Below are 22,500 nucleotides of genomic sequence, written 5' to 3'. Positions count from 1 at the left end.
TCTTACCATGTCTTGTCATTCTTTTTCGTTTCCTGGCGCTAAAAAAATCACTGCTGCCTATGTGGTTGTGATTCCATGTGGTGGTAGGAAGTATGGTGAGTGGTGGTGGTGTGGGTAGAGTGGTGTGATGTGGTGGTTTTGTGGGTTGGGGTGTGTGATGTGGTGGTTTTGTGGGTTGGGGTGTGTGAGTGGGGTGGTAAAGGAAGGTTAGAGGGTACTCACTCACCGTAATTACCTCTCCACTTCTCCAGTATTAATAATCATCTCTGTATTCGACTGAAGAAGACTGTTGCGTAGGAGAAATTTTTCGGCACTAAAGATGCACAAGTATTGCACTTTTGTATCATTAGATACCCAAGTGTTGCACTTGTGTATCATTAGATACCCAAGTGTTGCACTTGTGTCTCATTAGATACCCAAGTGTTGCACGTGTGTCTCACTAGATACCCAAGTGTTGCACGTGTGTCTCACTAGATACCCAAGTGTTGCACAAGTGTCAGAAGATCTATTTCACGTTCAAGGAACACAACAATGTTGTTATCGCAACTGCAAGAAAAATGACTGGTTGGATAAGTAGAAGCCTCAAAACAAGGGATCCCAAGCCAATGATGACTCTCTCCAAGCCTCTTGTTCTCTCTAGGATGAAGTATTGTTGTCACTAACGGCCCCTCTCAAGGCAGATGAAATTGCCTTGCTGTACAGAGAACCTTCACAACTCTTATAAACTTGGTCAAACACTAAAATTACTGGGAGCGCTTAAATCCCAAAGAAATGTACTCCTTAGAACGTAGGCGAGAGAGAGATACATCATAATCTTCACCTGGAAGATATTGGAGAGAGTGATTCCAAACTTGCACATCGAAGTTACTGTAGGATACCTCCAGTGAAAGCAAGGAAGCGATGAGTAAACCGAGAGAATTCAGTAAATGTTAGGGGACCACGACTCTTTAGCACCATCTCTCCAAAAATGGTGAGGAATAACCTAACTCCGAAAACAGTGAGGAATAACCTCCTAACTCACAAAATAGTGAGGTATGCCCTTAACTATGAGGTACACAATTCATCTTCGTACAAATCCTACTTAACACAAATCATTGCTTACTCTAGAGCATTACCCCCTAACTTCCCCTGGCTGGTTTAACCCCCTCCCTCCTAGTGGGTTCAACCCCTTCCCCTCACTACGGAAATGGGATGGAAGTGAGGGGAGAGCCACCACTCCAATCCATTTTTTCCCTCTAACAGGAGTGCGTAGGTGAGGGAAAAGAAGTTAGGAGTGAAAGGAGGGAAGGTAGAGAAAGAGGGAAGGAAGAGAAAGAGGGAAGGAAGAGAAAGAGGGAAGGAAGAGAAAGAGGGAAGGAAGAGAAAGAGGGAAGGAAGAGAGAGAGGGAAGGAAGAGAGAGAGGGAAGGAAGAGAAAGAGGGAAGATAGAGAAAGAGGGAAGATAGAGAAAGAGGGAAGATAGAGAAAGAGGGAAGATAGAGAAAGAGGGAAGGTAGAGAAAGAGGGAAGGTAGAAAAGGAGGGAAGGTAGAAAAGGAGGGAAGGTAGAAAAGGAGGGAAGGTAGAAAAGGAGGGAAGGTAGAAAAGGAGGGAAGGTAGAAAAGGAGGGAAGGTAGAAAAGGAGGGAAGGTAGAAAAGGAGGGAAGGTAGAAAAGGAGGGAAGGTAGAAAAGGAGGGAAGGTAGAAAAGGAGGGAAGGTAGAAAAGGAGGGAAGGTAGAAAAGGAGGGAAGGTAGAAAAGGAGGGAAGGTAGAGAAGGAGAGAAGGTAGAGAAGGAGAGAAGGTAGAGAAAGAGGGAAGGTAGAGAAAGAGGGAAGGTAGAGAAAGAGGGAAGGTAGAGAAAGAGGGAAGGTAGAGAAAGAGGGAAGGCAGAGAAAGAGGGAAGGCAGAGAAAGAGGGAAGGCAGAGAAAGAGGGAAGGCAGAGAAAGAGGGAAGGCAGAGAAAGAGGGAAGGCAGAGAAAGAGGGAAGGTAGAGAAAGAGGGAAGGTAGAGAAAGAGGGAAGGCAGAGAAAGAGGGAAGGCAGAGAAAGAGGGAAGGCAGAGAAAGAGGGAAGGCAGAGAAAGAGGGAAGGCAGAGAAAGAGGGAAGGCAGAGAAAGAGGGAAGGCAGAGAAAGAGGGAAGGCAGAGAAAGAGGGAAGGCAGAGAAAGAGGGAAGGCAGAGAAAGAGGGAAGGCAGAGAAAGAGGGAAGGCAGAGAAAGAGGGAAGGCAGAGAAAGAGGGAAGGCAGAGAAAGAGGGAAGGCAGAGAAAGAGGGAAGGCAGAGAAAGAGGGAAGGCAGAGAAAGAGGGAAGGCAGAGAAAGAGGGAAGGCAGAGAAAGAGGGAAGGCAGAGAAAGAGGGAAGGCAGAGAAAGAGGGAAGGCAGAGAAAGAGGGAAGGCAGAGAAAGAGGGAAGGCAGAGAAAGAGGGAAGGCAGAGAAAAGGGAGGGCAGAGAAAGAGGGAGGGCAGAGAAAGAGGGAAGGCAGAGAGAAAGCAGGGAGGGAAGGCAGAGAAAGAGGGAGGGTAGAGAAAGAGGGAGGGCAGAGAAAGAGGGAGGGCAGAGAAAGAGGGAGGGCAGAGAAAGAGGGAGGGAAGAGAAAGAGGGAGGGCAGAGAAAGAGGGAAGGCAGAGAAAGAGGGAAGGCAGAGAAAGAGGGAAGGCAGAGAAAGAGGGAGGGCAGAGAAAGAGGGAGGGCAGAGAAAGAGGGAAGGCAGAGAAAGAGGGAAGGTAGAGAAAGAGGGAGGGTAGAGAAAGAGGGAGGGCAGAGAAAGAGGGAGGGCAGAGAAAGAGGGAGGGCAGAGAAAGAGGGAGGGCAGAGAAAGAGGGAGGGCAGAGAAAGAGGGAGGGCAGAGAAAGAGGGAGGGCAGAGAAAGAGGGAGGGCAGAGAAAGAGGGAGGGCAGAGAAAGAGGGAGGGCAGAGAAAGAGGGCTTGCAGAGAAAGAGGGAGGCAGAGAAAGAGGGAGGGCAGAGAAAGAGGGAAGGCAGAGAAAGAGGGAGGGTAGAGAAAGAGGGAGGGAGGAAAGAGGGCAGAGAAAGAGGGAGGGCAGAGAAAGAGGGAGGGCAGAGAAAGAGGGAGGGCAGAGAAAGAGGGAGGGCAGAGAAAGAGGGAGGGCAGAGAAAGAGGGAGGGCAGAGAAAGAGGGAAGGCAGAGAAAGAGGGAAGGCAGAGAAAGAGGGAAGGCAGAGAAAGAGGGAAGGCAGAGAAAGAGGGAGGGCAGAGAAAGAGGGAGGGCAGAGAAAGAGGGAGGGCAGAGAAAGAGGGAGGGCAGAGAAAGAGGGAGGGCAGAGAAAGAGGGAAGGCAGAGAAAGAGGGAAGGTAGAGAAAGAGGGAAGGTAGAGAAAGAGGGAAGGTAGAGAAAGAGGGAAGGTAGAGAAAGAGGGAAGGTAGAGAAAGAGGGAAGGTAGAGAAGGAGGGAAGGTAGAGAAGGAGGGAAGGTAGAGAAGGAGGGAAGGTAGAGAAGGAGGGAAGGTAGAGAAAGAGGGAAGGTAGAGAAAAAGGGAGAGTAGAGAAGGAGGGATGGTAGAGAAGGAGGAAAGGTAGAGAAGGAGGGAAGGTAGAGAAGGAGGGAAGGCAGAGAAAGAGGGAAGGTAGAGAAAGGGGGAAGGTAGAGAAAGAGGGAAGGTAGAGAAGGAGGGAAGGTAGAGAAGGAGGGAAGGTAGAGAAGGAGGGAAGACAGAGAAGGAGGGAAGGAAGAGAAGGAGGGAGGCTAAAGACTATCAAACAGGCAGGACACACACACACACACACAAACACACACGTACACACGCGCGCGCGCGCACGCGCGCGCACACACGCACACACACACACACACACACACACACACACACACACACACACACACACACACACACTTATAAGTTGAAGACTCAGATGAGTCAAAGATGTTAGGAAGTACTTCTTTACTGAGAGTTGTAGGGAAGTGGAATAGTCTGGCAAGTGATGTAGTGGAGGCAGGAACCATACATAGCATTAAAACGAGGTTTGATAAAGCTCATGGAGCAGGGAGAGAGAAAACTTATTAGCGATCAGTGAAGAAGCGGGGCCAAGATTATGTCTCGACCCCTGCAACCACAAATAGGTGAGCACACACAGACATCCCCCCCCACACACACACAAACCAAGCTCACAGGTATGATAACAGATGCCATCTTTCCAACAGGATATCAGATCCTGAGGTAAGCCATAGGCAACAGAGGGGTTGGAGGAGTGGCACTGCTGGTCAAAAACCGATGGGATTTTGATGAGCTGGAGAGAGGAGACAGTGGAAAAGCAAGGGATTACATAGTAAGAACACTTCAGTCTGTAGGTCCCAAGGTAGTAATTGCAGTGATGTATAACCCACCACAGAACAGCAGGAGAAGAAGGCAAGAGTATGATGAGAGTAATAAAACAATGGTTGACACACTGACTGAAGTGACAAGAGGGCTCATGTTAGCATGGCAAAGCTACTGATCATGGGTGACTTCAACCACAAGGAAATCGACTGGCAGAATTTGGAGCCACATGGGGGCCAAGAAACGTTGAGGGCTAAGATGATGGAGGTGGTACTGGAAAACTATGCACCAACACGTAAGGAACACTACCAGAGAGAGACGAGAGGATGAACCAGCGAGACCGGACCTAGTATTCACCTTGAATAGTGCAGATATTGAGGACATCACATATGAAAGACCCCTTCGGGCCAGCGATCATGTGGTTGTAAGATTCGAATACACAGTAGAGTTAAAAGAAGAGGGGGAAGAGGAACAGCTAGACGAATGAAGACAAACTACAAGGAGGGGGACTACCATGGTTCACCCAAAGCTGCAGGGAGGCCTAAACCAAGTGTGCTAAGGAATGGAAGAAGTACAGAAGTGCCAGAAATGAATATGCACAGGTAAGAAAGGAGGCCCAAAGGCAATATGAGAATGCCATAGCAGCAAAAGCCAAATCTGTTGTACAGCCACATTAGGAGGAAGACAACAGTCAAGAACCAGGTAATCAGGCTAAAGAAGGAAGGAGGAGAGATCACAAGAAACGACAGATGAGAGGCACTCAGCATGAGATTCAAGGAAGTGTTCACAGAGGAGACAGAAGGGACTCCAGAAAGACGGAGAGGTGGGGTACACCATCAAGAAGGAAGAAGTGAAGAGGCTGCTGAGTGAGCTAGACACCTCAAAGGCGATAGGGCCGGATAATATATCTCCATGGGTCCTGAGAGAGGGTGCAGAGGCACTATGTGTACCCCTAACAACAATATTCAGCACATCTATCGAAACAGGGAGATTACGTGAGGTATGGAAGACAGCAAATGTAGTCACAATTTTTAAAAAAAGGAGACAGACAAGAAGCACTAAACTATAGACCAGTGTCAGTGACATGTATAGTATGCAAAGTCATGGATAAGATTATCAGAAGAATGGTGGAACACCTAGAAAGAACTGAGCTTAACAACAGCCAACAGTTTCAGGGACGGGAAATCCTGTGTCACAAACCTACTGGAGTTCTATGACATTGTGACAGCAGAAAGACAAGAGAGGGGTGGGTAGATTGCATTTTCTTGGACTGTAAGAAGACGTCTGATACAGTTCCTCACAAGAGATTAGTGCAAAAACTGAAGGACCAGGCAGGGATAATAGGGAAGGCATTACAAGAGATTAAGGAATACCTGTCAGGAAGACAACGAATCATGGTACGAGGCGAGGTGTCAGAGTGGGCGCCTGTGGCGAGTAGGGTTCAGTCCTAGGGCCGGTGCTGTTTCTGGTATTTGTGAACGACATGACGGAAAGGAGTAGACTCCGAAGTGTTCCTGTTTGCAGATGTGAAGTTGATGAGAAGAATTCAATCGGGCAAGGACCAGGCAGAACTACAAAGGGATCTGGACAGGCTGCAGGCCTGGTTAAGCAATTGGCTCCTGGAGTTCAACCCCACCAAGTGTATAGTCATGAAGATTGTGGAACGGCAAAGTGGACCGCAGACGGAATACAGTCTAGGGGGCCAGAGACTACAAACCTCACTCAAGGAAAAAGATCTTGGGGTGAGTTTAACACCAGGCACATCTTCTGAGGCGCACATCAGTCAAATAACTGCTGCAGCATATGGGCGCCTGGCAAACCTAAGAACAGCATTCCGCCATCTTACGGAATCGTTCAGGACCCTGTATACTGTGTACGTTAGGCCCATATTGGAGTGTGCAGCACTAGTTTGGAACCCACACCTACTGGAATTTTAGGATAAAGTAACAGAAGTATAACACGAGAGAGAGGGGTGGGTTGATTGCATCTTCTTGGACTGCAAGAAAGCTTTCGACACAGTTTCTCACAGGAGATTAGTGCAGAAGCTAGAGGATCAGGCGCGTATAACAGGAAGGGCACTGCAATGGATCAGAGTATACCTGACAGGGAGGCAACAACGAGTGATGGTACGTGATATCACAGTGGGCACCTGTGACGAGCGGGGTCCCACAGGGGTCGGTCCTAGGACTAGTGCTATTTCTGGTATATGTGAATGACATGATTGAAGGGTTAGACTCAGAGGTGTCCCCGTTCGCAGATGATGTGAAGTTAATGAGGAGAATTAAATCAGATTAGGATCAGGCAGGTCTTCAAAGAGACCTGGACAGGCTGGACACCTGGTCCAGCAACTGGCTTCTCAAATATAACCCCGCCAAATGCAAAGTCATGAAGATCGGGGAAGGGCAAAGAAGACCGCAGACGGAGCATAGGCTAGGTGGCCAAAGACTGCAAACCTCGCTCAAGGAGAAAGATCTTGGGGTGAGTGTAACATCCAGCACGTCTCCGGAAGCACACACCAACCAGATAACTGCTGCAGCATATAGGCGCCTGGCAAACCTGAGAATAGCGTTCATATACCTTAGTAAGGAATCGTTCAAGACACTGTACACCGTGTACATCAGGCCCATACTGGAGTATGCAGCAGCTGTTTGGAACCCACATTTGATCAAGCACGTCAAGAAATTAGAGAAAGTGCAAAGGTTTGCGACAAGGTTAGTTCCAGAGTTATGGGGAATGTCCTACGAAGAAAGGTTAAGGGAAATCAGCCTGACGACACTGGAGGACAGGAGGGTCAGGGGAGACATGATAACGACATACAAAATACTGCGTGGAATAGACAAGGTGGACAGAGACAGGATGTTCCAGAGATGGGACAGAGAAACAAATGGTCACAATTGGAAGTTGAAGACCCAGATGAGTCAAAGGGATGTTAGGAAGTATTTCTTCAGTCACAAGTAGTCAAGAAGTGGAACAGCCTAGCAAGTGAGGTAGTAGAGGCAGGAACCATACATAGCTTTAAGATGAGGCATGATAAAGCTCATTTACCAGGCAGAAAGAGGACCTAGCAGTATTCAGTGAAGAGGCGGGGCCAGGAGCCGAGTCTCGACCACTGCAACCACAATTAGGTGAGTACACACACACACACACACACACACACACACACACACACACAAAAGAGGTAGGACGGCAGACCAACAGACAAGAAGACTAAAAAAAGTTTGGCCAACAAAAAGTTTGGCCAACAAAAAAGATAGGCCTACAAAAAATGCAGAACAGGCAGACCAACAGACAAGAAGACTAGACAGACAGGAAGACCAGAAAGCCAGACCAACAGACAGGCAGGTAGACCAAGAGACAGCTAGACCAACAGGAATACGAAACAAACCAACACAGACCAACATACATACCAACAGACAGATCACAGCGAAGCAAGACAGTCAACCAACAGACAGGTAGAAGACCAGACAGGAAGACCAACAGACAGGCAGAAGACCAGACAGGCAGAAGACCAGACAGGAAGACCAACAGACAGGCAGAAGACCAGACAGGAAGACCAACAGACAGGCAGATGACCAGACAGGAAGACCAACAGACAGGCAGAAGACCAGACAGGAAGACCAACAGACTAGATATCTGAGGCTTTCCTGGCACTCGATCTTTTGGTGTATTTACACCAGCTGTCACTCTCTCACTCCCGTGTTTACACAAGCTATCACTCTCTCACTCCCGTGTTTACACCAGCTATCCCTCTCTCACTCCCGTGTTTACACCAGCTGTCACACTCTCACTCCCGTGTTTACACCAGCTGTCACTCTCACTCCCGTGTTTACACCAGCTGTCTCTCACTCCCATGTTTACACCAGCTGTCACTCTCTCACTCCCGTGTTTACACCAGCTATCCCTCTCTCACTCCCGTGTTTACACCAGCTATCCCTCTCTCACTCCCGTGTTTACACCAGCTGTCACACTCTCACTCCCGTGTTTACACCAGCTGTCACTCTCTCACTCCCGTGTTTACACCAGCTATCCCTCTCTCACTCCCGTGTTTACACCAGCTGTCACACTCTCACTCCCGTGTTTACACCAGCTGTCTCTCACTCCCATGTTTACACCAGCTGTCACTCTCTCACTCCCGTGTTTACACCAGCTATCCCTCTCTCACTCCCGTGTTTACACCAGCTGTCACACTCTCACTCCCGTGTTTACACCAGCTGTCTCTCACTCCCATGTTTACACCAGCTGTCACTCTCTCACTCCCGTGTTTACACAAGCTATCACTCTCTCACTCCCGTGTTTACACCAGCTATCCCTCTCTCACTCCCGTGTTTACACCAGCTGTCACACTCTCACTCCCGTGTTTACACCAGCTGTCTCTCACTCCCATGTTTACACCAGCTGTCACTCTCTCACTCCCGTGTTTACACCAGCTATCCCTCTCTCACTCCCGTGTTTACACCAGCTGTCACACTCTCACTCCCGTGTTTACACCAGCTGTCTCTCACTCCCATGTTTACACCAGCTGTCACTCTCTCACTCCCGTGTTTACACCAGCTGTCACTCTCTCACTCCCGTGTTTACACCAGCTGTCACTCTCTCACTCCCGTGTTTACACCAGCTGTCATACTCTCACTCCCGTGTTTACACCAGCTGTCACTCTCCCGTGTTTACACCAGCTGTCACTCTCACTCCCGTGTTTACACCAGCTGTCACTCTCTCATTCCCGTGTTTACACCAGCTGTCACCTTCACTCCCGTGTTTACACCAGCTGTCACTCTCACCTGTGTTTACACCAGCTGTCACTCTCACACCTGTGTTTACACTAGCTGTCACTCTCACACCTGTGTTTACACCAGCTGTCACTCTCACACCTGTGTTTACACTCGTCATTTTCAATACTCTTTACAACTGTGGTAGAAGTTCAGCCTTCTGTTCTCGTAATATGTACTCCAAAGTGTACTTTAGTTTCATTCTGTACTCCAGAGGTACTCAGGTTATGTTAGTGTACTACAGATGTACTCAGCAGGTTGTCACTGTGTACTACAGATGTACTCAATAGGTTATGTTGTCACTGTGTGCTACAGATGTACTCAGTAGGTAATGCTGTCACTGTGTACTACATATGTACTCAATAGGGGCTACTGAAGTTCACTGCTAGTCAGGTCAACGTATGTCACAGTCACGTCACTGCCTTTCAGATTTGCAGGTGTCACAGTCACGTTACTGCCAGTCAAGTCAAAATGTGTCACTGTCACGTCACTGCCAGTTAGATCTACAGCTGCTACAGACAGGTCACTGCCAATCAGGTCAACAGGGACCAGTCTTGTGATGGCTGGGTTGACGTTAATTAGGGAATCTTTATTAAGACCTCACCTCAATATTCTCCTAAGACTCCTCCTCATGTTCTTCTCCTAAGACCTCTTCTCATGTTCTTCCTACGACCTCTCATATTTTGCTTCCTTCAAAGACTTCTCATATTCCTCTTTAATGAAACCTCTCCTCATATTCTACCCCTTCCAGACCCATACAAAAATACAGCAGCAGCAGCAAAACGACCAAACCCACCGCCATCAACCACAACCAAACTACGTCAACCACCACAACCAGTCACAAACACTACAACCATAACCTCCACAACGTCAGACAAAACCGATATTAAATCATTTAAAAAAAGTAGAATAAACACTTTAGCATTCTACTGAAGAGGCAGCAGTCTGGAGCATGTTGCAGAGTGCCAGGCAGCGTGCACTCACACATTACCTCTGGTGAAGAAGTGCCACTAGGGTACCATGCTGGTCAATAACAATCACAGCCGCGGTTATCATAACCACTGAAACTCTCCCGTTAAACCAACTGCTACCCAGTGCTTGGCAGGAATTCTTTATTCCAGCTTTTCTGTTGCCTACGGTGGCTCAGGAGCAATATACCCTCACACTGTTTAGTGGCCATGAAGTTGGACCCATCTGTGTCTTCAGGAAATCACTGGAAGATAACTAGTGGGATCAAGCAATACTTCCAGTGGGACTGGGAGGTACAGGGGTGCGCAAGGCAACACATGTAGTATTTCTGTCCTCGTGTGTTGCATCCAGTGATCTAGTGAAGGAGAGTGTCTTAGATCACTTGAGAGATGCTGAAGAAACTCACGACCCGAAGTCCATCGAAGCAGCTGCTCAGTGGGGCAGCCCGGCAGACTCGAGCAGAAATCATAGTCTCACCGGGATAGATCTACATGGAGAAAATCACTCAATGGTCAACAATGCCTCGGGAAAGGACAAAGCTCGTCTCCTAGCAGCGAAAACCATATTCTGGAGATTTCCTCTTGGCCTTCCCGAACTCTCCTTTTGCACTCGCCTCGACCCTCAGGCCACCCGGATTGGTGTAGCACTTCGCCTGTCTCCATACTCACCAAAAAGAGGTGCATTTTTAGCAGTCAGCTGATCAATTTGGGCTCCATGATCGCATCTGCCGTACGTCAGAAGGAAAGTATGCCAGACACGAAGAGGTCATTGACATCAAGCGAAGTACCGCCACAGCCCGTTGATCAGCAGAACGGAAACCTCAGGAACTGCGTCCCAATGGAAGCCAAAAGCGTCCAAACGGAGTCGCCATGTTACCCTGGAAGGACGGTAAGCAGATTGGATAGGACTACACCTGTGCCTCTGTATTGGCTGGTACCTACTTACAAGGGTGGTACCACTAGTTTCAGAGCTGCCCAGATCAAATACACTGGGCAGGATCCCAAGGGGATCAGAGATCTTCTGAGCGCGGGGTAAATGGGCGCCCTGATTTCTGAAAGTGTTATGTAGCAAACTCATCACAGAAACCAAGGATCCCAGAGCGACCAACTTCCCCAAGAGACTCAGTTTTGTGATCCAGAGATGTAATGCCTGCAGCATCCTGGACACGTGGCCCACCGCTGGGAGCTGGATGAAGTGTTGGAGACGTAGGCTCTAATATGTCAAGCATATTTTCCTTCCAAATATATATTGTGTATATATATATATATATTGTGTATATATATATATATATATATATATATATATATATATATATATATATAATTTTTATTATCACACTGGCCGATTCCCACCAAGGCAGGGTGGCCCGAAAAAGAAAAACTTTCACCATCATTCACTCCATCACTGTCTTGCCAGAAGGTTGCTTTACACTACAGTTTTTAAACTGCAACATTAACACCCCTCCTTCAGAATGCAGGCACTGTACTTCCCATCTCCAGGACTCAAGTCAGGCCTGCCGGTTTCCCTGAATCCCTTCATAAATGTTACTTTGCTCACACTCCAACAGCACGTCAAGTATTAAAAACCATTTGTCTCCATTCACTCCTATCAAACACGCTCACGCATGCCTGCTGGAAGTCCAAGCCCCTCGCACACAAAACCTCCTTTAACCCCTCCCTCCAACCTTTCCTAGGCCGACCCCTACCCCGCCTTCCTTCCACTACAGACTGATACATTCTTGAAGTCATTCTGTTTCGTAGTGGACTGGTATTGGTAGTAGGTTGGTAGACAGAAACCAGCCAGGGAGTATAAAAGGGAAACATGCAATTGTTTTACATGATGGCATGATTGCTGGTGTCGTTTTTCTGTCTCATAAACACGTGGGATAACAGTATATCTTGCTATTGCTACTTATACTTAGGTCACACTACACATGTATGTACATGCACATGTATATACACATCCATCTGAGTTTTCTTCTATTGTCTTAATAGCTTTGTTTCATTATTTCCTATCTGCATGGGGAAGTGGAAAAGAATTCTTCCTCCGTAAGCCATGCGTGTCTTAAGAGGCGACTATAATGCCGGGAGCAAGGGGCTAGTAACCCCTTTTCCTGTATACATTACTAAATTTAAAAAAAAAATCTTTCGTTTTTCTTTTTAGGTCAGCGTGCCTCGGTGGGATACGGCCGCATCGTTGAATATATTAGTATTATAACCACGAACAAGTGGTATTTAATCAATAACAATACCGCGACGAGCCGGGGAATATAACCCGTGTTGTTTAGCCCGCTTCATGGTAAACGAAAGTTCATGACACTAACCAACTGGACCATACAATCCTATAAAGATCACGCACCCAGAAGAGTTAGGTGTTGTACCGTAATCCGTAGGATTGCATGGTCCCGTGTTGTTGATTACATACCACTTGTTCATGGTTAAAATAATACCTATATATATATATATATATATATATATATATATATATATATATATATATATATATATATATATATATATATATATATATATACATATATATATATACATACATATATTTTACAATATACATTTTATATATACATTTTATATATACATTTTATATATATATATATATATATATATATATATATATATATATATATGATGGGGTCCACCTCGGGTGTAAATTGTGGGACCCACAGCTTCGGAGAAGTGGATAAAAAGGCTTCAAGGAAGAATATTTGGATTTCTTCCTGAAGCCGTTTGAATATTCCACTTCCCCTACCACCCCATCTTTTCATATTTTTTTTTACCAATAGGAATATTTTATTACGTAATATGGTACAGAAGATTTAAGAGATACATTGTTGATATAAAGGTGGCATATACGGTACATGTTGTTACGTGTGTATCACCGATTATAAGGCGAAAATCTCATCCAGCTCCTCAGAGCTGGGGTGCGTGCCCAAAATACAGCAGGCATTACCCGTTTGAACAGCCGCACTTAGCCGCTGGAACAGAAAACTAGCTGCCCTGGGATCCCCAGTTACCCTGACGAGTCTTTTTCCCAGCTCCTTAAGGAATTTAGATGCATTCTTTCCCGATGACCTATGGGTCTCTGAGCCTATGGGAACAAACATATAATGATGGGCAGGTTCTCCATATTTTCTAGACTTTTGGGACTCCCTGAAGCTGGCGGCTGCCCCTCCTTCCTACCTGGTGTATTGGAGATAGGTATCAGCCAAGGTAGATGCACATGTGTAGTCCCACACCACCTGCTTCCCGTCTGTCCAGGCTTGAAGTGTTATACCATCTGGACGTTTCTGACTGCCATCAGATCTGCATAGTTGGGGTGGCTCCCTTACTGCTGGGCATCCGGCTGTTGTGACGCTCCTCTTAATGTTATTAACCTCCTTATGTCTTGCAATCTTTCTCTCGGATTTACGGCACACAAGACCATGGTACCCAAATTGGTCTGCTGCTTCACTGCCACAAATACACCTGTGTTCTGCGAGAATAGGGGCGGCAAGTCGAAGGGCAACACCGATGCAGATGGTCTGTGGGTCGAGGCGTGTGCCAAGGCTGGAGTTCGGAACAACCAACAGAAAGTCCCCTGAATGAGGGGCTCTCACTGCTAGGAGGCGGGCTCTATCCTTCCCTGACACACACTGAAGCATTGTTGAGGCTATATTTTCCACTATTGGACCATACCTGTGCGATTGTTTGTAGTTGTTGGGGAGAGCAGGTCTGGTTTCAGAGCCCGTTAGATTATCCCAGATCATGGCTCCATCAATGAACTTTTGGTCCTGGACTCCAATCTTGTCCCTAAGATGTTCAGGGAGAATTGCTGCTACAAGCCCTTTGGATGCAATACATGAGGACAGAAAAGCAGGTAGCGCAATCTGTGATGACTTGCGGACACCAATGCCTCCTAGTCTGACTGGAAGTGTAGCTTGGTTCCACTGCCCGTCTTCGAGAGTAAGGTTAAGTACTTTCGTAAAAATCTGCCACAGGATACTGTCATATTCGTGCAGTATAGGGTTATCACACGAAGGTGCACATCTTAAGAAATATGTCAACCCGGGCAGACTCGAGCACTTTGAGAAGGTACAAGGCATCGTGGGTGTACAGATTGCCTATTCGTTGTTCCATTCTCCTTAACTCTTCCAATTTCTTCCTGAGAATTGTGTCAATGGCATTGTTTCCCAGAGGTGCTCCTAGCAAGACGCTATTTATGGGGGCAATGACTGCTGCTCCTGGTAGTTAGGATCTCACTGCATTTATCACTTGTTGACCGAGATGATTTCACATTAGGATGGATTCAGGATGAGACCCATTTCCTGTCCCCGTGTCATTACCTGTGTAAGATCATGTAGGAGGGGCTCCTTTGTGCCTGCTAGTGTGCCATCTTCTAGGAACCAGATGGTTAGCTCGCTGGTCAGTCTGACTGTGATTCCCCTAACTGCTATACAGAAGAGAAATAGTGCAAGAGGATCTCCTTTTGGACACCCAACTTGGGTCTAGCTCTGTGGTAAAATACTGTTGACTGATACAGAGTTTGCAGGTTCGAGTCTTGCTGTGGACGTAGAGACAATGTTTGTAGATTATATATATATATATATATATATATATATATATATATATATATATATATATATATATATATATATATATATACACACATATATATACAGGTAGTAGGTTGGTAGACAGCAACCGCCCAGGGAGGTACTACCGTTCTGCCAAGTGAGTGTAAAACGAAATCCTGTAATTGTTTTACATGATGGTAGTATTGCTGGTGTCCATTTTTCTGTCTCATAAACATGCAAGGTTTCAGGTACGTCTTGCTACTTCTACTTACACTTAGGTCACACTACACATACATGTACAAACATATATATACACACACCCCTCTGGGTTCCTTCTATTTTTCTTACTAGTTCGTGTTCTTGTTTATTTCCTCTTACCTCCATGGGGAAGTGGAACAGAATTCTTCCTCCGTAAGCCATGCGTGTTGTAAGAGGCGACTAAAATGCCGGGAGCAAGGAGCTAGTAACTTATTTTCTTGTATATATTACTAAATGAAAAAAAGAGAAACTTTCGTTTTTCCTTTTGGGCCACCCCACCTCAGTTGGATACTGCTGGTGCGTTGAAAGTGTGTATATATATATAATGTCGTGCCGAATAGGCAGAACTTGCCATCTTGGCTTAAATAGCAACGCTCATCTTGCCATATAGGACAAGTGAAAATTTGTGTATGTAATAATTTCGCCAAAATCATTCTGAACCTAACGAAAAAAAATATATTTCACTGTGTTTGTTTAGTATTAAATTACTGTAAACAAATCTAAAATATATATAGTTGGGTTAAGCTAAAATAAATTGCGCTTGTTATAATAAGGTTAGGTAAGTTTTCTAAGATTCTTTTGGTGCAAAATTAAATTTTTTTACATTAACATTAATGAAAAATATATATCTTTAAACGTGTAAGAGAGAATTTCAGAAAGGACTTAATTTTAAACGAGTTCTTCCTAATTGACCAGTTTTACATATTCGGACCATATGTGGACCAGGTGTTTACAGTGAAACATATAAGTGAACAGTATTTAGATAAGGCTAAAGAGGTCTTTGTGGCATTTATGGATTTGGAAAAGGCGTATGACAGGGTGGATAGGGGGGCAATGTGGCAGATGTTGCAAGTGTATGGTGTAGGAGGTAGGTTACTGAAAGCAGTGAAGAGTTTTTACGAGGATAGTGAGGCTCAAGTTAGAGTATGTAGGAAAGAGGGGAATTTTTTCCCAGTAAAAGTAGGCCTTAGACAAGGATGTGTGATGTCACCGTGGTTGTTTAATATATTTATAGATGGGGTTGTAAGAGAAGTAAATGCGAGGGTCTTGGCAAGAGGCGTGGAGTTAAAAGATAAAGAATCACACACAAAGTGGGAGTTGTCACAGCTGCTCTTTGCTGATGACACTGTGCTCTTGGGAGATTCTGAAGAGAAGTTGCAGAGATTGGTGGATGAATTTGGTAGGGTGTGCAAAAGAAGAAAATTAAAGGTGAATACAGGAAAGAGTAAGGTTATGAGGATAACAAAAAGATTAGGTGATGAAAGATTGAATATCAGATTGGAGGGAGAGAGTATGGAGGAGGTGAACGTATTCAGATATTTGGGAGTGGACGTGTCAGCGGATGGGTCTATGAAAGATGAGGTGAATCATAGAATTGATGAGGGAAAAAGAGTGAGTGGTGCACTTAGGAGTCTGTGGAGACAAAGAACTTTGTCCTTGGAGGCAAAGAGGGGAATGTATGAGAGTATAGTTTTACCAACGCTCTTATATGGGTGTGAAGCGTGGGTGATGAATGTTGCAGCGAGGAGAAGGCTGGAGGCAGTGGAGATGTCATGTCTGAGGGCAATGTGTGGTGTGAATATAATGCAGAGAATTCGTAGTTTGGAAGTTAGGAGGAGGTGCGGGATTACCAAAACTGTTGTCCAGAGGGCTGAGGAAGGGTTGTTGAGGTGGTTCGGACATGTAGAGAGAATGGAGCGAAACAGAATGACTTCAAGAGTGTATCAGTCTGTAGTGGAAGGAAGGCGGGGTAGGGGTCGGCCTAGGAAGGGTTGGAGGGAGGGGGTAAAGGAGGTTTTGTGTGCGAGGGGCTTGGACTTCCAGCAGGCATGCGTGAGCGTGTTTGATAGGAGTGAATGGAGACAAATGGTTTTTAATACTTGACGTGCTGTTGGAGTGTGAGCAAAGTAACATTTATGAAGGGATTCAGGGAAACCGGCAGGCCGGACTTGAGTCCTGGAGATGGGAAGTACAGTGCCTGCACTCTGAAGGAGGGGTGTTAATGTTGCAGTTTAAAAACTGTAGTGTAAAGCACCCTTCTGGCAAGACAGTGATGGAGTGAATGATGGTGAAAGTTTTTCTTTTTCGGGCCACCCTGCCTTGGTGGGAATCGGCCGGTGTGATAATAAAATAAAATAAAATAAATATATATATATATATATATATTTATATATATATATATTTATATATATTTATATATATATATATTTATATGTTGAATTTGGCTGAGGCATCCTCGTAACTGATTATTTATTTAATGCGTGTTAGATAGGAGTGAATGGAGACGAGCTGTTGGAGTGTGAGCAGGGTAATATTTAGTGAAGGGATTCGGGGAAACCGGTTTTTATATAGCCGGACTTGAGTACTGGAAATGGGAAGTACAAGGAAGGGTTTGGTATATTGGCAGTTTGGAGGGGTATGTTATATATGCTTCTAAACTGTTGTATCTGGACGCCTCTGCAAAGACAGTGATTATGCCTGAGGTCAAAGTGTTGAATGATGAAAGTATTTTCTTTTTGGAGGGATTTTCTTTCTTTTTGGGTGACCCTGCCTCGGTGGGAGACGGCCGACTTGTTGAATATATAATATATATTAAATATATATATATATATATATATATATATATATATATATATATATATATATATATATATATATATATATATTAAATATATATATATAAAATATATATATATAATGTTTAAAAAATTCAGATTCAGGAAGGATATAGGAAAGCACTGGTTTGGTAATACAGTTGTGGATGAGTGGAACAAACTCCCGAGTACCGTCATAGAAGCTAAGACGTTGTGTAGTTTTAAAAATAGGTTGGATAAATGCATGAGTAGGTTTGGGTGGGTGTGGGCTGGACCTGATTAGCTTGTGCTAATAGGTTTGATGCCATACTCCTTAAGTGAATGTGACATGACCTAACTAGTGGGTCATTTGTTTAATCCGGGAGGTGACTTGGACTTGCCTTGCATGGGCCAGTAGGCCTGCTTCAGTGTTCCTTCTTTATATACAAACACTGATCTCTGGCTGAAGGAGACTCGAACCTACGAACCTTGGAACAAGGTACGCAGTGCTTTACCAATCTACCCACACTGGACCAATACCTTGGAGTCCAGCTTGCGCTAGACTTTGATCCAAGGCTTCCAGCTTTCAGTCGTATTGGTCAAGTCGTATTGGTCCAGTGTGGGTAGATTGGTAAAGCACTGCGTACCTTGTTCCAAGGTTCGAGTCTCCTTCAGCCAGAGATCAGTGTTTGTGTATATTTCGCCTGCTCTCGCGAATTCCTTGCATTGTTAAAATCTCTAGTAAGGCTGATGCATGCAGGGGATGAGATGAAAAGCTGTAGCCTTCTCCCTGAAAGCTGGCTGCCTTGGATCAAAGTCTAGCGCAAGCTGGACTCCAAGTTATTGGTCCAGTGTGGTGAGTTTGGTATAGCACTGCGTACCAAACTGCTGATGCATGCGTACCCTGCATGCATCAGCCTTACTAGAGATTTTAACAATGCAAGGAATTCGCAAGAGCAGGCGAAATATACACAAACACTGATCTCTGGCTGAAGGAGACTCGAACCTACGAACCTTGGAACAAGGTACGCAGTGCTATACCAAACTCAACACACTGGACCAATACCAACATATATATATATATATATATATATATATATATATATATATATATATATATATATATATATATATATATATATATATATATATATATATATATATATATATATGCAAAACAACCACTGTGAACGAGTAGTGAAATTCCAAGCGCTTTCGTGACTACTCACATTATCAAGGAACTATGAAAGTAATACATCAAAGGAAGGCAATTAAAGGGCTTAGACCACACCTCACAGTCAACTCCCACAACAAAGAAACCTGACGCGGGACAATACCGGACTCATAAGAAAAGAGAAACACTGCAGTAGGTCCGCTGGTCCAACTAGACAGGTCCTCACGACATCCCACTAACAAATTATTCTACCCAAGAAATAAGGTTTATTATTTGTCCAATGTATCATTAAACTAACCAAATTTTATTAATTATAAATGAATCTAATTTATATAAACCTAAGGAAATATTCATATTTTCAAAACTGCTTTTTATGAAACAAGATTCAATTATATTTCTGTCAACCATGGACTTGCTTGATACAACTTTCTCAACTTTTTGAAAATCAATTGGATGGTTAAAATCTCTCACATGAATAAACAGAGCATTGGAATCTTGTCCAGTTCTAATGCTAAATTTATGTTGTTTTAATCTAAGTTCGAGACTTTTTACCAGTTTGACCGTAATAAACTTTATCGCAAATTTTACAAGGAATCTTATAGACATCCGTCAGCATTTTGGGGGGAATTTATCAAAAGTTTTTTTACTGTATCAAGAATTTTAAATACAACTTTAATATTAAAAGTCTTAAGAAGAGAAGGCATATCAACCAGGTTTTCACGGTAAGGGAGAACCAACATATTTTTAGTTGAATAAAGTTGGTTGTCCCTTTTTGGGTTGTAAATTATTTCTAGCAATTTTAAATGATTTATCAATTACATTTCTTGGGTATTTCAGATCAATGGCTATTTCATAAATTTTGGATATTTCTTCATCTATGAACTCTGGACTACAAATACGTAAAGCTCTCAAAAACATTGATGAGAAAACAGACAGTTTGACTCTATCTTGATGGGAAGAATAATAGTGTACATAGGAACAGTTATTTGTAGATTTTCTGTAAATTTTAAATTTGAATTAATTATTACTCTTAATAATTAAAACATCTAGAAAAGGCAATGAGTTATTTTCCTCAAACTCAACAGTAAAGTTTATTGAATGGGCTAAGCTATTTAATTTGCCAAGGAAATGGTGTATATCTACATTCTTGGGCATAAGACATAAAATATCATCAACATATCTGAACCATTTTGCTCTATTAGGGAGGATTATGTTAAGCAATCTTGTTTCAAAAAATTCCATGTATAGATTACTAAGAACAGGTGATTTCCCATTGCCATACCAAATTTCTGAGTGTAAAACTTAAATACAAATTTTGCATCAACAATGCAAAGTTTAATAAGTTTAATGATGGTAGGAACTGGTAATGGTAAATCATAATTAACAAGTTCTTCAGATAAAAAAACTTAAATCATCAACTGGAACTTTTGTAAACAAGGAAGTAACATCAAAACTAACCATGTTAAAATCATTTAAGTCAGCCAAGGAGCTTAATTTATCAACTTAATCTAAGTTGTTTTTAACATTGAAGTTAGAAATTTTACCAACAACAGGGCTCAAAATGTCAACAAGCCATTTGGATAATTTATACGAAACGAAAAGCGACAACCAACCTTATTCAACTAAAAATATGTTGGTTCTCCCTTACCATGAAAACTTGGTTGATATGCCTTCTCTTCTTAAGACTTTTAATATTAAAGTTGTATTTAAAAATTTTGATACAGTAAAAAAAAACTTTTGATAAAGAATTCCCCCCAAAATGCTGACGGATGTGTCTATAAGATTCCTTGTAAAATTTGCGATAAAGTTTATTACGGTCAAACTGGTAAAAATCTCGAACTTAGATTAAAACAACATAAATTTAGCATTAGAACTGGACAAGATTCCAATGCTCTATTTATTCATGCGAGAGATTTTAACCATCCAACTGACTTTCAAAAAGTTGAGAAAGTTGTATCAAGCAAGTCCATGGTTGACAGAAATATAATTGAATCTTGTTTCATAAAAAGCAGTTTTGAAAATAATATGAATATTTCGTTAGGTTTATATAAATTAGATCCATTTATAATAAAATTTGGTTAGAGTTTAATGATACATTGGACAAATAATAAACCTTATTTCTTGGGTAGAATAATTTGTTAGTGGGATGTCGTGAGGACCTGTCTAGTTGGACCAGCGGACCTACTGCAGTGTTCCTCTTTTCTTATGAGTCCGATATTGTCCCGCGTCAGGTGTTTCTTTGTTGTGGTAGTTGACTGTGAGGCGTGGTCTAAGCCCTTTAATTGCCTTCCTTTGATGTATTACTTTCATAGTTCCTTGATAATGTGAGTAGTCACGAAAGCGCTTGGAATTTCACTACTCTTTCACAGTGGTTGTTTTGCATATTTTAAAATCACGTGTTTACTGTGATCTTATTGCATATATATATATATATATATATATATATATATATATATATATATATATATATATATATATATATATATATATATATATATATTTATTATTATCATTGTTACCACGAACTAGCGGTATTGATCAATAACAACACTGCACTAGCCAAGGACTTGAACCAATGCTGCTTTGGCCTGCCTCATGGTGGGCGAAAACGCATGACGCCCTAATCCACTGGACCATACGATCATTAAGAGTAGTGCATCCAGCGGAACTCGATGTTGTACTCCCTACCCAAGGACACACCATGAGGCAGGCCAAAGCAACATGGGTTCGAGTCCTTGGTTAGTGCAGTGTTGTTATTGATATATATATAATGTAGGTGTGTGTGTGTGTGTGTGTGTGTGTGTGTGTGTGTGTGTGTATTATATCTGCACCACGAGAGAAACTGCGCATTTCTTTGTTTGAAGTTGGTTCTCAAACCTTACTTACAGAGGTTTTAAAATATACAGACTAGTTCTGTAGAAATCATAAAAAAATTTTCAGGGGAGGCTTAAACAATGAACTTGGACAGCAACTGCTGTAGTGCGGGTAAGGTGACACCAAGTCTAGTTCATCAAACTAACTTCGACAGCTACGACACTTCATGTCAACACTGCGCATCCTACTATAACTTCACGCACTCATCCTGGTGCAACTGCACATCCCCAGCACAATTTCTGCATTCCAGTACAACTTTAGGCACATCCCATTACAACTTTAGGCACATCCCACTACAACTTTAGGCACATCCCACTACAACTTTAGGCACATCCCACTACAACTCGAGACAAGTGTTCTAATACCAGCTTCACTTGGTTAAAGCAACGTAGTGAAGACAACAGTCATGCATAGGTGCAGAGCCAGAGTTCATTGTAACGTTTCACTATGTCGAGCTTTTTCCATAGAATTACGATCGATATAGAGCTCTTGGGACTTTTCATCACGCTCTTCGTCTGATAACATTGACAGTTCCTCTCAGAATATCACCTTCGTCTGAGGATTCTGACAGTTCCTCTCAGAATATCACCTTCGTCTGAGGATTCTGACAGTTCCTTACAAGCATTCGTCACCTTTTCTAAGTGTTCGGAACTTTCAACACTCTTCCTCAAACTCTGAGACGGAAAGTTTAAGAGAGAGGCTCTACTAACAACCTGTACGATCCAAGAGTGTCTTGATCATTCTGTACAACAGTTTGTACGGCTTAATTAAGGCCTCCTCACTCCGAACACTTGTACAGCGTGTTCAAGATTTTCTAAAGACGGTATAAACAACAGATAGAGAGAGAGAGCAAGACTTTCTCATACGGTATAAACAACAGATATGTTGCAAATGATATATAATGCCGATAAACTCAAAAATAAGACAACAGGTACAGAGAAAGAATTTCGTAAGCCATAACTAATGAGCAAGATTTTCTCGATCCGTAATTCTAATGAGCCAACAATAAAGCCTAAGTCTTTTTAGCTGTTTTTACTACCTCAGTAAAGCGTCTTTTGAAGTTT

General features: G+C 43.5%; 1 protein-coding gene and 1 long non-coding RNA gene across 2 annotated transcripts in view; one reads left to right on the top strand and one right to left on the bottom strand.

Moving 5' to 3' along the window:
* The window catches only part of LOC128693824 (uncharacterized), a 398,273-nt gene that overhangs the window by 143,490 nt on the left and 232,283 nt on the right, over positions 1-22,500 (top strand). The window lies entirely within an intron of this gene.
* LOC138853537 (uncharacterized) overlaps positions 1-22,500 on the bottom strand; it is a 402,016-nt gene that overhangs the window by 233,567 nt on the left and 145,949 nt on the right. The window lies entirely within an intron of this gene.

The sequence above is a fragment of the Cherax quadricarinatus genome, chromosome 33 (genome assembly GCF_038502225.1).
Source record: "Cherax quadricarinatus isolate ZL_2023a chromosome 33, ASM3850222v1, whole genome shotgun sequence".
Taxonomy (NCBI): Eukaryota; Metazoa; Arthropoda; class Malacostraca; order Decapoda; family Parastacidae; genus Cherax; species Cherax quadricarinatus.
This window is presented reverse-complemented; position numbering and strand designations above follow the sequence as displayed.